Source organism: Callithrix jacchus, chromosome 6, assembly GCF_049354715.1.
Source record: "Callithrix jacchus isolate 240 chromosome 6, calJac240_pri, whole genome shotgun sequence".
Lineage (NCBI taxonomy): Eukaryota > Metazoa > Chordata > Mammalia > Primates > Cebidae > Callithrix > Callithrix jacchus.
In genome coordinates, this window is record NC_133507.1 from 161,542,929 (window position 1) to 161,555,607 (window position 12,679).

Below are 12,679 nucleotides of genomic sequence, written 5' to 3' on the forward strand. Positions count from 1 at the left end.
CTTGTGAAGAACACGTTTGCTTCCCCTTCCGCCATGACGGTAGTTTCCTGAGGCTTCCGCAGCCACGTGGAACTGAATCAATTAAACCTCTTTCCTTTAGAAATTGCCCAGTCTTGGGCAGCTCTTTATAGCAATGTGAAAAGGGACGAATACACCCCACTCCCCAAACACCAAGCCTCCTCCCACCCTGTGTGTGTCTGAGCTCTTCAGGGACACCCTGTTGTCGGCTGGCCCAGGGTGGCCTCCAGCCGCTCTCCCAGACTTGCCCCAACTCACCTTCCCAGACCACACACTGCCCTCCAGAGCACTGCCCTGTGGCCCTGGGAAGCCATGCGTTCCCACTGCTTTTCCTCCCTCCCTGAGCTGGGGGCTTTAGGGTCACCACACCTGCTCCAGGAGCCTCAGCACATAGTAGGGATGCCATCCATGCTGGGGGGTGAGTGCTGTGGGTTAGGGCCATCTGGAGAGTTCCACACTCCAGGCTGTGATATTCTGGGAGTAAACAGGGCTGAAAGCCCCTCCCCAGGGCCAGCAGGGCAGGAAATGTCCATGGGGGTCCAGTGGGCAGCTGTGTCCTGGGCTGAGTGTTCTTGTGTCACATAGCCAGGCTGGCCCCAGCCCCCCGGAAAGGGACAGTGAACCCAGCTACCCCCAGCTCCAGGCACTGGAGTCCACCCACCTGCTTCCTCCAAGGGCCAGTGGGTAACCAGGGGCCTTGGCAGAGCAGAGTGTACTTGGGGCTGGGTGCTCAGGGTGCTGGAGCTAAGCCCTTTGCTGGCCTGGCCACCCCAGCCCTGTGGCTGCACTCAGGAGAAGCCCCCGGCTCTGGTGAGGAGAGGGAAAGCCCTGGGAGGGGCTGCGTGGCTGTGGGTTACCCCTCCTTCCCCAGCCCTGCAGCACAGACCACCCTTCTCTGGGTCTGGTTCAGGGTCCTAGGGCACTGCAGCTCAGCACTCCCAGGGAACCTCACCTTTGAGGCCCCACGGAGCTGGATGTGGGGTGTGGGGGTCCCCACAGCCTGAGGCCCTGAGGGAGATTGGATGGGGCAGGCCTAACGAGCCCCTCCCCAGCAGCCTTTGTGTCCCCTATGAGCAAGAGGCGGTGGGGAGCGGGGGAGCTCCTCTCATGCTCTTGACCGGGCGTCATTGCTCTCAAGGCCAAGGGCAGACAGCAGCCTGGCCCCTGCCCATGCCAGGGCCCTTCTGGGAAAGGGAGACACGGTCTATTTTTGCTCTGACAGCACAACAGAAGCAGCCGCTGTGACTTATCTCCGCTGCCAAAGGACTGAGGCCGCCACACAGCTGGCTCTGTGCCCTGGGCTGCACAGCCCGTGCCCCAGCCCCAACTTGAGATAAGAATGGCGTCAGGGAGGGGCTTCCACAGGGCCAAGAATGTACCCCCACCTCTCACCTTCTGTGGTCTCCACGCCTGAGTCGGCCCCTCCCAGAAGCCGCCAGGACCCCTCTGCCAGGACTTCCTGCCTGAGCCGGGCACCCCGGGAAGATTTTCACAGCCCTGCTAGGGTCCCGCTTAAGGGGGCTCCGTCAGGGCCGCCCTAGCTCCCCAGGGCCAGGAGCCCTTGGAGGCAGCCTCCGTGTCAGAGGCCGGGAACCCCAGTTTCAGGAAACCCCAAGCTGACAAACACTCCTGCTGGAGGAGCTGCACATCTTTCCTTTGAGGCCTGAGTGGAAGAGAATCTGCCAGATAATTTTAGCACAGAAATGAGCACTCAGAGGAGGGGCAGGGCTTAGAAAGGCCAGCAGGGCTGAAGAGAATGGCCGTGGGGGTGCTGTGGCCTACAGGACCAGCCCTGGCCTCCTGTGGCCAGCAGTGGCCTGGGCAGCCATCCCACACTGCTCACTGCACGCTAGGCCTGCTGGAAAGCTCAGAGCCCCAGCAGAAGGTGGGTGGCCCGCCACGCCCCCATGACGTTGTCCCCTTTCTCACCCTGCCAGGCTGGGCGGAGCTCGAGAGGCCACACTGCCACCTGGGATGACCCTGGGTGACGTCCCAGAAAGGGGGTGTGCAGACGTCGGCTGTCACATTCCTACCCGGAGGGTCATCATGCTGGTTCCTGGTTCCAGAGACTGAGCCCACACGGGGCAGCTGAATCCTCCTGCCAAGGCCCTTGCTGGGGGCCATAGAGCCTTCTGGAGGAGTAACTGTGGCCATGTCTGTGCAGTGTGGAGCCAGCAGCCCGGAGATGACTTTGCACAAGGGGCTTGGCTGCAAGGGCGCCTCTGCCCATCAGAGTGGAGCCCGGCCCGGGCCTGTCTCTGGTCACCTCCTCCTCTGGTCTTCTTTTGACCAAGGTGTGGCCATTGGTGGCCTGCAGCTTCCACCTCATAAATCAGGTGCTGGGCACAATGGGCTCTTCACGTCAGGTGATCAAGACTGCATTAAACAGGAAGACAGCCCAGGGCCTGCACGGTCATTTTCACCGCCGCCAACATGAACGTGGAGAGGCAGGGAAGGGCCTTTTGAACTTGGCGGAAGAGACAGCTCCCACTCTGTTCTCAGGGCATCCTCAGGGTGAGTTACACAAACAGGAGCACATTCAGACCCTGGGGCGGGCGCTGACGGCTGCTGACCTCACGCGGTGGAGTAAGACTGCGGTGCTGGGACTGGCGGGAACATCCCGGCGAGCCCTGGTGGCTGGATTGAGGACGTCCACACCACGTCCTGGTGGCTGTGGACGTTCAGGTGAATCCTTATTACCACTTGCTTGGAAGGACATTTTACATGGGGCAGAAGGCACGTGTGCTCAAAGACACAATCTGATGAGTCTCGGTGACTTTATAACCCCAGGACCAGCAGCACAATCAAGACAGCATCTCCAGGGCTCCAGAAGGTTCTCTCCTGCCCAATTCCAGTCAATCTCCACCCCTACAGTCAAACCGTTTCCCAGTTTCCATCAGCATCCATGAGTTTTGCCTTTCTCAGACTAAGTATAAACAGAATTACAGAGCCGGGCGCGCTGGCTCAAGCCTGTAATCCCAGCACTTTGGGAGGCCGAGGCGGGTGGATCACGAGGCCAAGAGATCGAGACCATCCTGGTCAACATGGTGAAACCCCGTCTCTACTAAAAATACAAAAAATTAGCTGGGCATGGTGGCGCGTGCCTGTAATCCCAGCTACTCAGGAGGCTGAGGCAGGAGAATTGCCTGAACCCAGGAGGCGGAAGTTGTGGTGAGCTGAGATTGCGCCACTGCACTCCAGCCTGGGTAACAAGAGGGAAACTCCATCTCAAAAAAAAAAAAAAAAAAAAAACAGAATTATAGAGAGCATTGTTCCGTTTGACTGCTTTCGAGGTAGGAAGTGGAACTGGACTCTGAAAGCAGTGCTCAAGCTGCGTGCCAGGGTGCAGACCGGATGAAACGGGGAAGAGGCACAAGCGCCTTTCTGTGAGACAGGCCCCAGCGCCACGTCAGTTTGCCCTTGTCGCGGCAGTGACATGCAGTCATGGTGGTTTTGTTCTGCATTTCTCTGATGATTACCAGTGATGAGCATTTCTCCTATATTTGTTGGCCGCATGTATGTCTTCTTTTGAGAAGTGTCTGTTCATGTCTTTTGCCTGTTTTTTGATCAGCATATTCGGTTTTTGTTTGTTGAATTGTATTTTTATAGATCCTGCAATTAGACCTTTGTTGGATGCATAGTTTGCAAGTGTTTTCCCCCATTCTGTGGGTCATCTGCTTACTCTGTTGATATATATGTCTTTCTCTGTGCAGAAACTCTTTGGTTTAATTAGGTCCCACTCACAGACTTTTGGCTTTGCTGCAATTGTTTTTGGGAACTTAGTCATAAATCAGCCAAGGCCGATGTTCATAATGCTATTTCCTAGGTTTTCTTCTAGGGTTTTTCCTGTTTTGGATCTTACAATTCAGTCTTTAATCCATCTTGAGTTAATTTTGTTTATGGTGAACGGGAGAGTCCAGCTTCAGTCTTCTGCATACGGCTCGTCACTTATCCCGGCGTGGTTTATTGACTAGGGAATTCTTTCCTACAACCAGCAGACGCTTTGGAGCTGTGTGGTTTCATTTCCGTGTTCTCCAACCTTGTTTTTGTCCCAGTGCCGTGAGCGTTTGGTTACCGGCGCCTAGTGGTATAGTTTAAAGTTGGGTGATGTGATGCCTTCAGCTTCGTTTCTTTTTCTTAGGATTGCTGTGCTGATTCGGGATCTGTTTTTGGGTCCCATACAAATTTTAAACTTGTTTTTTCTAATTCTGTGGAAAATTATGTTAGTTGTGTGATGGGAATAGCATTGAATCTGTAATTGCTTTGGGCAGCGTGGCCATTTTACTGAACATGAGCATGGAGTAAGGCTTTTATTTGTATTGCCTCTGGTTTCTTACAGCAGTGTTTCACAATTCTCATTGTAGAGATCTTTCACCTCTTTGGGAAGCTGTATTCCTGGGTATTTGATTCTCTTTGTGGCTATCCTAAATGGGATTGCATTCTTGATTTGGTTCTCAGCTTGGAGATTATTGGTATACAGGAAAGCTACTGACTTTTGTGCATTAATTTTGCATCATGAAACTTAACCCGAAGTTGTTTATAAGGTCTAGGAGCCTCGTGGCAGAGCCTATCAGGTTTTCTAGGTACAGAATCAGATCATCTATAAAGAGGGATCGTTTGACTTTCTCTCTTCCCATTTGAATGCCTTGTATTTCTTTCTCTTGCCTGATTGCTCTAGCTAGAACCCCCAGGACTATTCTGAATAGGAGTGATGAGAGTGGGCCTCCTTGCCTTGTTCCAGTTCTCAAGGAGAATGCGTCCAGCTTTACCTGTTCAGTGTGATGTTGGCTGTGGGTTTATCATAGGTGGCTCTTACTATCATGAGCTGTGTTCCTTCAATGCCTAATTTGTTGAGAGTTTTTAACATGAAGAAATGTTGAATGTTATCAAAATCCTTTTCTGCAACTATTGAGCTGATCACGTGGGTTTTGTTTCTAATTGTGTTTATGTGGTGAATCACATGTATTGATTTCCATGTGTTGAACCGACCTTGCATTCCAGGAATAAAGCCCACTTGATTATAGTAATTTAACTGTTTGATGTGCTTCTCGGTTACGTTTCTAGTATTTTGTTAAAGATTTTTGTGTCTATGTTCATCATGAATATTGGCCTTAAATTTTCTTGTTTTGTTGTGCTTTTGCCAGGTTTGGCTTTCAGAAATATGCTGGGTCTATAGAATGAGTTAGGATGGAATCCCTTCTCTACTCTTTGAAATAATTTCAGTAGGATTGGTACTAGCTCTTCTTTGTAACTCTAGTCGAATTCACCTGTGAATTCACCCGGTCTGGGGCTTTTTGGGTGGGGGAGTTGGGAGGCTTTTTATCACTGATTCAGTTTTGGAACTCATTATTGGTTTGCTCAGGATTTCCTTTTCCTCCTGATTCCTGTGTTTTTCCAGCAATTCATCTGTTGCTTCTGGGTTTTCTAGCTTGTGTACATAGCGACGTTCACAACAGTCTCCGAATAGTTTTTGTATTTCTGTGCTTATTTGGATCTTCTCTCTTTTTTCTTTATTAATCTAGATAGTAATCTATCAGATCTATTTAATCTTTCAAAGAACCTTTTTCTATTTCATTAATCTTTCGTATGGATTTTTTTGTTTCCATTTGTTCAGTTCAGCTTTAAATTTGGTTGTTTCCTTTCCAGCAGAAGAAGGTGTTGCAGAAGGAGTAGCAAATAGCAGAAGCTTTGGGACTGGCTTGCTCTTGTTTCCTAGTTCCTCTAGGAGTGACATTCCCTTGTTAATTTGAGATCGTTCTAATTTCTTGATGTAGTCGTTTAGCACTGTAAACTATCCTCAACCCTGCTTTAGCTGTGCCCCCAAAGATTCTGGTATGTTGTGTGTCTGTTTTCATTCATTTAAAAGAATTCTTTTTATTTCTGCCTTAATTTCGTTCTTTACCTAAATGTCAGTCGGGAGCAGGTTGCTTAGATTGCATTTAGTTGCATGGTTTTGATAGATCTTTTTGGTATTGATTTATACATTTACTGTACTGTGGTCCAAGAATGTGGTTGGTATGATTTATATTTTGCTAAATTTATTAAGACTTGGTTTATGGCCACGCTTGTGGTCAGTCTTAGGGTATGTGCCATGTGCAGGTGAAAAGAATGTGCATTCTGTGGTTTGGTGGAGTGTGCTACAGATGTCTATCCGGTCTTGGTCCAGTGTCTACTTTAAATCCTTCTATCTTTCTTAGTTTTTTGCCTTGATGACCTGTCTCACACTGTCAGTGGGGTGTGGAAATCTCCCACTGTGATTGTGTGGCAATCTAACGCTCTTCATGGATTTCCAAGAACTCATTTTATGAATCTGATTGCTTCAGTGTTGGATGCGTATATATTTAGGACATTCAAGGCTTCTTGTTGAATTGAATGCTTCATCATTTTGTAATGCCCTTCTTTGTCATTTTTTACGGTTGCTGGGAAAAGCAACTCCGTATTCTAGGTGAGGATTTGATGCTGTCATCACGCCATCAGCAGGTTTTGTGTAGACTTGACTGTACAGCTGCTTAATAGTGTGAATGGGCTGTGTACTTGGTGTGTTTGTGGTGGCAAGTTTCGTTCTTTCATTTCCATGTTTAGCGCTTCCTTTAGGACCTCTTATAACGCAGGTCTAGTGGTAATAATTCCCTCAGCATTTGCTTGTCTGAAAATGATGTCATTTCTCCTTCACTTGGGAAGCTTGGTTTGGTGGGATGTACAGTTCTTGGTTTGAATGTTTTTTTCTTTAAGGATGTTAAAAATAGAACCCCAATCCTTCTTGGTATGTAAGGTTTCTGCCAGAAGGTCTGCTATTAGCCTGATGGGTTTCCCTTCCCCTTCTCTCTAGCTACCTAAGATGATTTTCATTCACGCTGACCTCAGAGAATCTGATGACTGTGTTTTCGGAATGGTTGTCTTGCGTAGCATCTCAGAGAGGTTCTGTGATTTCCTGAATTTGCATGTAGACCTCTCTGGTGAGATTGGTATGATTTTTATGAACTGTATCCTCAAATGTGTTTCCAACTTCCTTGCTCACTCTCCTTTCCTTTAGGAATGCCAGTGAGTTGTAGGTTTGTTCTCTTCACAATATGCTATATTTCTCAATCTCAAAGGTTTTGTTTACTTTTTAACGTTTTTAGATTTTTTTGCCTATCTGTGTTGTTTTGAAGATGCAGAATTCATGCCCTGAGATTCTTGTTTTCTGTTGGTTTGATCTATTTTGTTGTTAATGCTTCTAGTTGCATTTTGAAATTCCTGTCGTGAGTTATTTATTGTTCAGCTTGATTCTTTCTTAAATGTTTATGTCATCTTTCGACCTTGCATTGTTTCACTGTCCACCTTGAGTTGGGTGTCAGCCTTCTGCTCTATCTCCACACATTTCCTTCATGTCCAGATTCTGAATTCTGTGTCTGACGTTTCAGCCATTTTCATCTCGTTAAGGAAACATTGCTGGGGAGCTAGCATGACAGCCTGAAGGTAAGAAGACACTCTAGCTTTCAAAGTTGACAGAGTTCTTGCACTGGTTCTTTCTCATCTATGAGGGCTGATGTTCTTTTATCCTTTGGAGTTGCCATTCTTCGGATGGGGCTTTTTGTTTTTATCTTCCTTATTGCCTTTCAGGGTTCAACTGTTGCAAGTTGCATATAATTGAATAGCTTCATTATTTGATGTTTTCAGAGGGCCAACGTCCAGCTCCTAGCTCCTGGTCAATGTCCTTTAACCCTGGGTAACTGGGACCAGACTTGTTGCTTTGTCCTCTGGTCCCTTGAGGTTAAGCCCTGGCTGGGCTAGAGTGGCCAAGGTGTTTCCAGGCTGCTGGCAACAGCACTCCATCAGAGGCAGCAGGAGCACCTCAGGCATAAGCTCTCTGGTGGAGGCAGCAGCAGGATCATAAGCAAACGTGCTCTTGTGGGAGGGAGGCTGACAGCAAAATTGCTCTGGCAGGGGCAGTGGAGGCACCATGGGAAGTGCTCTGATGGAGATGGCAGGAGCACTGCAGTGAATCCACTCTGGAGGTGTGGTAGTGGGGTGATGGGTGAATGAGCTCCAGTGGGAGAGTATTAGCAGAATTGCTTCAGTGGGGGTGGCAGGGTCTCCATAGGTGGAAAGTGCCCCAGTGGGGGCAGCAGGGTCTCCATGGGTGGGAAGTGCTGCAATTGGGACACTGTGGGCAGGGAGTGCTCCAGTAACAAGCAGCCAGGGTGCCATGGGCAAACCCACTTTGGAGGGGTTGATGGCAGGCTCATGAGCAAACACACTTTGGTTGAAGGCTATCAGCGAAAGAGCTCTGGTGGCATAGGGGTCTCTGGGAAAAGCACTGTGGTGGTAGCCACTGGCAAAATGGTCCTTTAGGGTCGCTGAGGCTGTGCTGCATGCCAGCACAGCCAGGCAGGGACTTTGGGAAGGGGAAGCAGACAAGGGATTGTGCAGAGCAGACTTGTCCTGGTCCTGTGGGAAAGACAGCTCTGATCTCTCCAGGTCCAGCAGGCCACACAGGTCAGAGCCACCTAGAGGAATATGGAGAATCTTGGGGGATGGGCACCAATGGCCGTATTCCGTTATAGCTGCCCGCGCACCAGCCCACCTGATCTCCATGCAGATTCAACTTCTGTCTCTGCCTACTTTCCTGGCAGCACGCCCCGCCCACTCAAATGTCTGTGGGGTTATGATGTTTCCTGTAGCAATAATCCTGGAGGTCTGTGGCAAGAGCAAGCTGTTCCACATTTGGGCCACTCACCCCTGTCTTAGTAGACAATCAAGGCCTGGCATGCAACCTGGAGGTTGGCAACCCTGTGCAGAGTTTTCAGTTCCTCCTCCATTCAGCCCAGCATCTGGGTCATGTCTCCCTCCACCCTCAATACATTCTCCCGGATGATCTGTTCAGAGTATGCCAGTCTACTTGGTATTCTGTTCTGTCTCAGTGGTTCTCTCTGGCTGTGTCGAGTTGGCCATCTTGTCCTCCCTCAACTCCTGGGATTTTGACTGAGATAGCAAGTAATCAATTTGGAGATAATTGGCATTGTTAACAATTCTGAGTCTCACAACCCATGACAGGGTATAATTCTGCACCCCGGTATAATGTGCCTGGCTAACTTTACTTCTAAGTGTTTTATATTTTTAACACTATTGTAATCAGAGTTTTAAATTTTATTTTTCCAAGTATTTGCTGCAACTCTATAGATATGCAATGATTTATGTTGATTTTGGATACTGTGAACTTCGTAAATTTACATAGCTTATCTAGATAATTTCTTTGTTGTTGTTGAATTTTTTGGGATTTTCCAAGTCAATAATTATGATGCCTGTGAATAGAAACTATTTTAATTTTTTCCTTCCAATCTCTATAACTTTTCTGTTTTTGATCGTCCTATGACACTGGCTAGGACCTACAGTATAATGTTCAATAGCAGCAGCAATTACAGATTTTTGTGTGATTCCTGATATTTGGGGTAAAATTCTCAATATTTTAGTATTAACTGTGAAGTTGGTTGTAAGTTTTTCATAAATGTCCTTTATCATTATGAGAAAGTTTCTCTCTATTGCCAGTTTCTGAGAGTTTTTATTATAAATGGATGCTGAGTGCGGTCAAATGTTTTTTTCTGTATTTCTTAAGATGAACATACATTTTTCTTTCTTCTGGTAGTGTGCTGAATTGCATTAACTGGGATTTTGAATGTTAAACTAACTTTGCATTTCTGAGATAAATCTCATCAAGTCCTAATACATTATTATTTTTAAATATTCCTAGATTCAATTTCCTAAATTTGTTCAAGGATTTTTACATCTGTGGTCAGGAAGAATATTGGTTTGTAACGTCTTTGCCTGGTTTTGTATTAGGATCATCCTGGTCTCATAAAATGAGTTTAAAATGTTTCCCTCTTTCTGTCCTGTTTTCTGAAAGTGTTTCTGTAAAATCGATAATTTTTTTCTTTAATGTTTGAGAAAATTTTACAGTGAAACTGGGCCTGAAGTTTACTTTATGGGAAGGTTTTTGATACATTTAACTTCTGTAATATATAGGCCTATTCAGATTTTCTGTTACTTCTAGTGTCAGCATTGTTAACTTGAGTCTTCCAAGGAATTGTCCATGTCACGTACTTGGATGAAGAGAGAATTTGGGGTTGCCAGTTTTTCTCACAATACTTCAAAGGTAAGAGTTCCATTGTCTTCTGGCCTCCATCATTTCAGCTGAAAAGTCAGTCATCATTTGTATTACTTTCTCCAATGATACCGTGAGCCATTTTCCTCAGGCTGTATACAAGATTTTTTTCTTGATCTTTATCTTTAAATAGTTTGTGGTGTGCCTGTAATGGCTTGCTGTGAATTTATTCTACTTAGGGTTCACTGGCTTTAAATCTGTACATTTATGTTTTCATCAACTTTAGGAGAATTTCTACCTTTTTTCTAATATTTTGTCTACCCCATTTGCTATCTCCGTTCCTCTTGTGGCTCCAGTTACAAGTGTATTAGACTGCACGATGTTTCATAAGTCATGAGGCATCATTTTTTGTACATTTTTCCTCTCTTGTTCTTCAAATTTGGTCATTTAAAAAATCTGCTTTCAAGTTTACTGATGTTTTCTTCTGTCATCGTCAGTCTTTTACTAACCCTATCCAGGGGCTTTTTCATTTTGGAAATCTAACACTTAAGTATTAAAATATCTAGTTGGTTCCTACATAGTTTCTCATTCCGTGTTGAGAATTCTTTCATCCATTCACTCCTTGTAGTCTGCTGTAATCATAATTCTTTGAGTATGTCCACAACGATGTTTTAAATTGTTTGTCTGCTAATTCCAAAATGAAGGTCAAATCACAGTGTGTTTACATTGATTACTTTCTTTTGTGTACGGCTCACATTTTTTCAGTTTCTTCACATATGTACTAATTTCTTATTGTTTATTTGATATTGTTCAGAATTTGGATTCTATTTTCTTTCTGTGAAAATTGTTGACTTTTTTTTCCTAATAAGCAATTAATTTACCAGATAATCACCTTGAATATGTGGAGACGTATTTAAACTTTTTTTTTTTACCAAGCCCCTGTAACTTGACAGGACTTAAATTCCAAATCTGGCACTTCTGTTGTGAACAGCAGCTGAGATGTTATTTTAGCTTTTCCAGCTTCAATTTCCTGTCAACCTCTTTAAAATCTCCCTCACATGCATCACCGAGGATTTGAGGGGAGTTTATACACAGATCTGTGGCTCTCCCTTCTGTGACTCCCTCTTCTATTGGATTTCCTTCCTCAATTTCCAAATACTTTGACAGCCCAAATGCCACCTTATGATACTTCTAACCAACTAGACTACACTTCATGCTTGAGTCCCGTCTTCCCTACGTCATGGGACTGTAGACTGCCCCCAAACACTGAGTCTTCTTCAGCTGCTATTCCAGGTCGTACTTCAAGGCTTTAAAATATATTGCCGTGTCTGTTTGTCTATTTGTTCATTCAAAGTTTGTAATTGCTTTCTTAAGTAAAATCAGTCCAGTAAAGCTATTTTAGCCATTATCAGATTTCATAACTTCTTTCTGAAGTTTGCCGAATGCGATGTTCTGACTGGACCAGGCAATGTCTTGTCTTATCAGGAAAGAGTCATTTTAAGAGAGCCATTCACTGCTGAAGCCCTGGTCTTCTACCCCGTTTTCCTGATTCCCATGCCAATTAGAGGTCCTCTATGAGCCTGCCATTTTGTGGACAGCTTCACTGGGCATTCAGAGGGCACAGCACAAGCATCTTACCACAACGTTTAATTTATGGGACTTGGAACCACCATGAGAAATGATATCAACCTTGTCTGCAATTGGGATTCTAAGCCATGTTTCAAAGGGCTTACGGGCTATATAGGAGCCAGATCACAGCAATGGATACCCAGGGTTTTGACAGCAATATGGGGAGGGAGTGCAATCAATGGAAAACAGCTACGATTCCTGCCACATGAAGAAGCTGGGCTTGACTAATGAACCGTCACCACCTCCACTCCAGGTCTCAGCTTGTGTCCACGGCTCTGAGTACGAGAGGGTCATTTGGGAAAATGGATGGAGAACATAGCATGAGAGGGAGGAGCCCAAGTTGCAACACTGCTTCTTCTTCTACTTCCCAGAGAACTTGGGAGAAGAACAGAAATAAGAGTCTCATGGAGGCAAAGGACCCCACCGAGGGTCACAGGCAGGAGGAGGGAAAGGTGCCCTGGTTATGAGAGCCCCTCGCTCGGGGGCCCAGTGTTCCATGAGACAAGACGTCAGTGGCACAACAAAGTGAGCCAACAGCCACTGGTCCTTGAGACGAAGGCCGGCCGGGGTGCAGGAAGGATGACCTGGAGGGATTCTTCTCATTTCGCAGATCAGGAAGAATTCCAACAGGCATTCAAGTTTGGAGAGAAACCTCAGTGGGAGGGAGGGAACGTCAGTATCACAGTCCGTATTCGGGGCCCCAAATGCAACTGAACAACAGGACAGCCACTCAGACTTTCAAGGAGAAAAAAGTTCATCACCCAAGATGTCTCCGTTATTTCAAGCCAGTGTTTACGTGTGAGGACGATAGAGAGATACGTTCATGGATACAGGACTCCAAATGTTAGATGAACAAGAATGGGATGAAAATGAAGATGACAAAGAAGGCATGGTCCAAACACATGAGAGTAGGAGCTCAGCCCAGTGGGGCACACGTTAATGTCCAGGTGA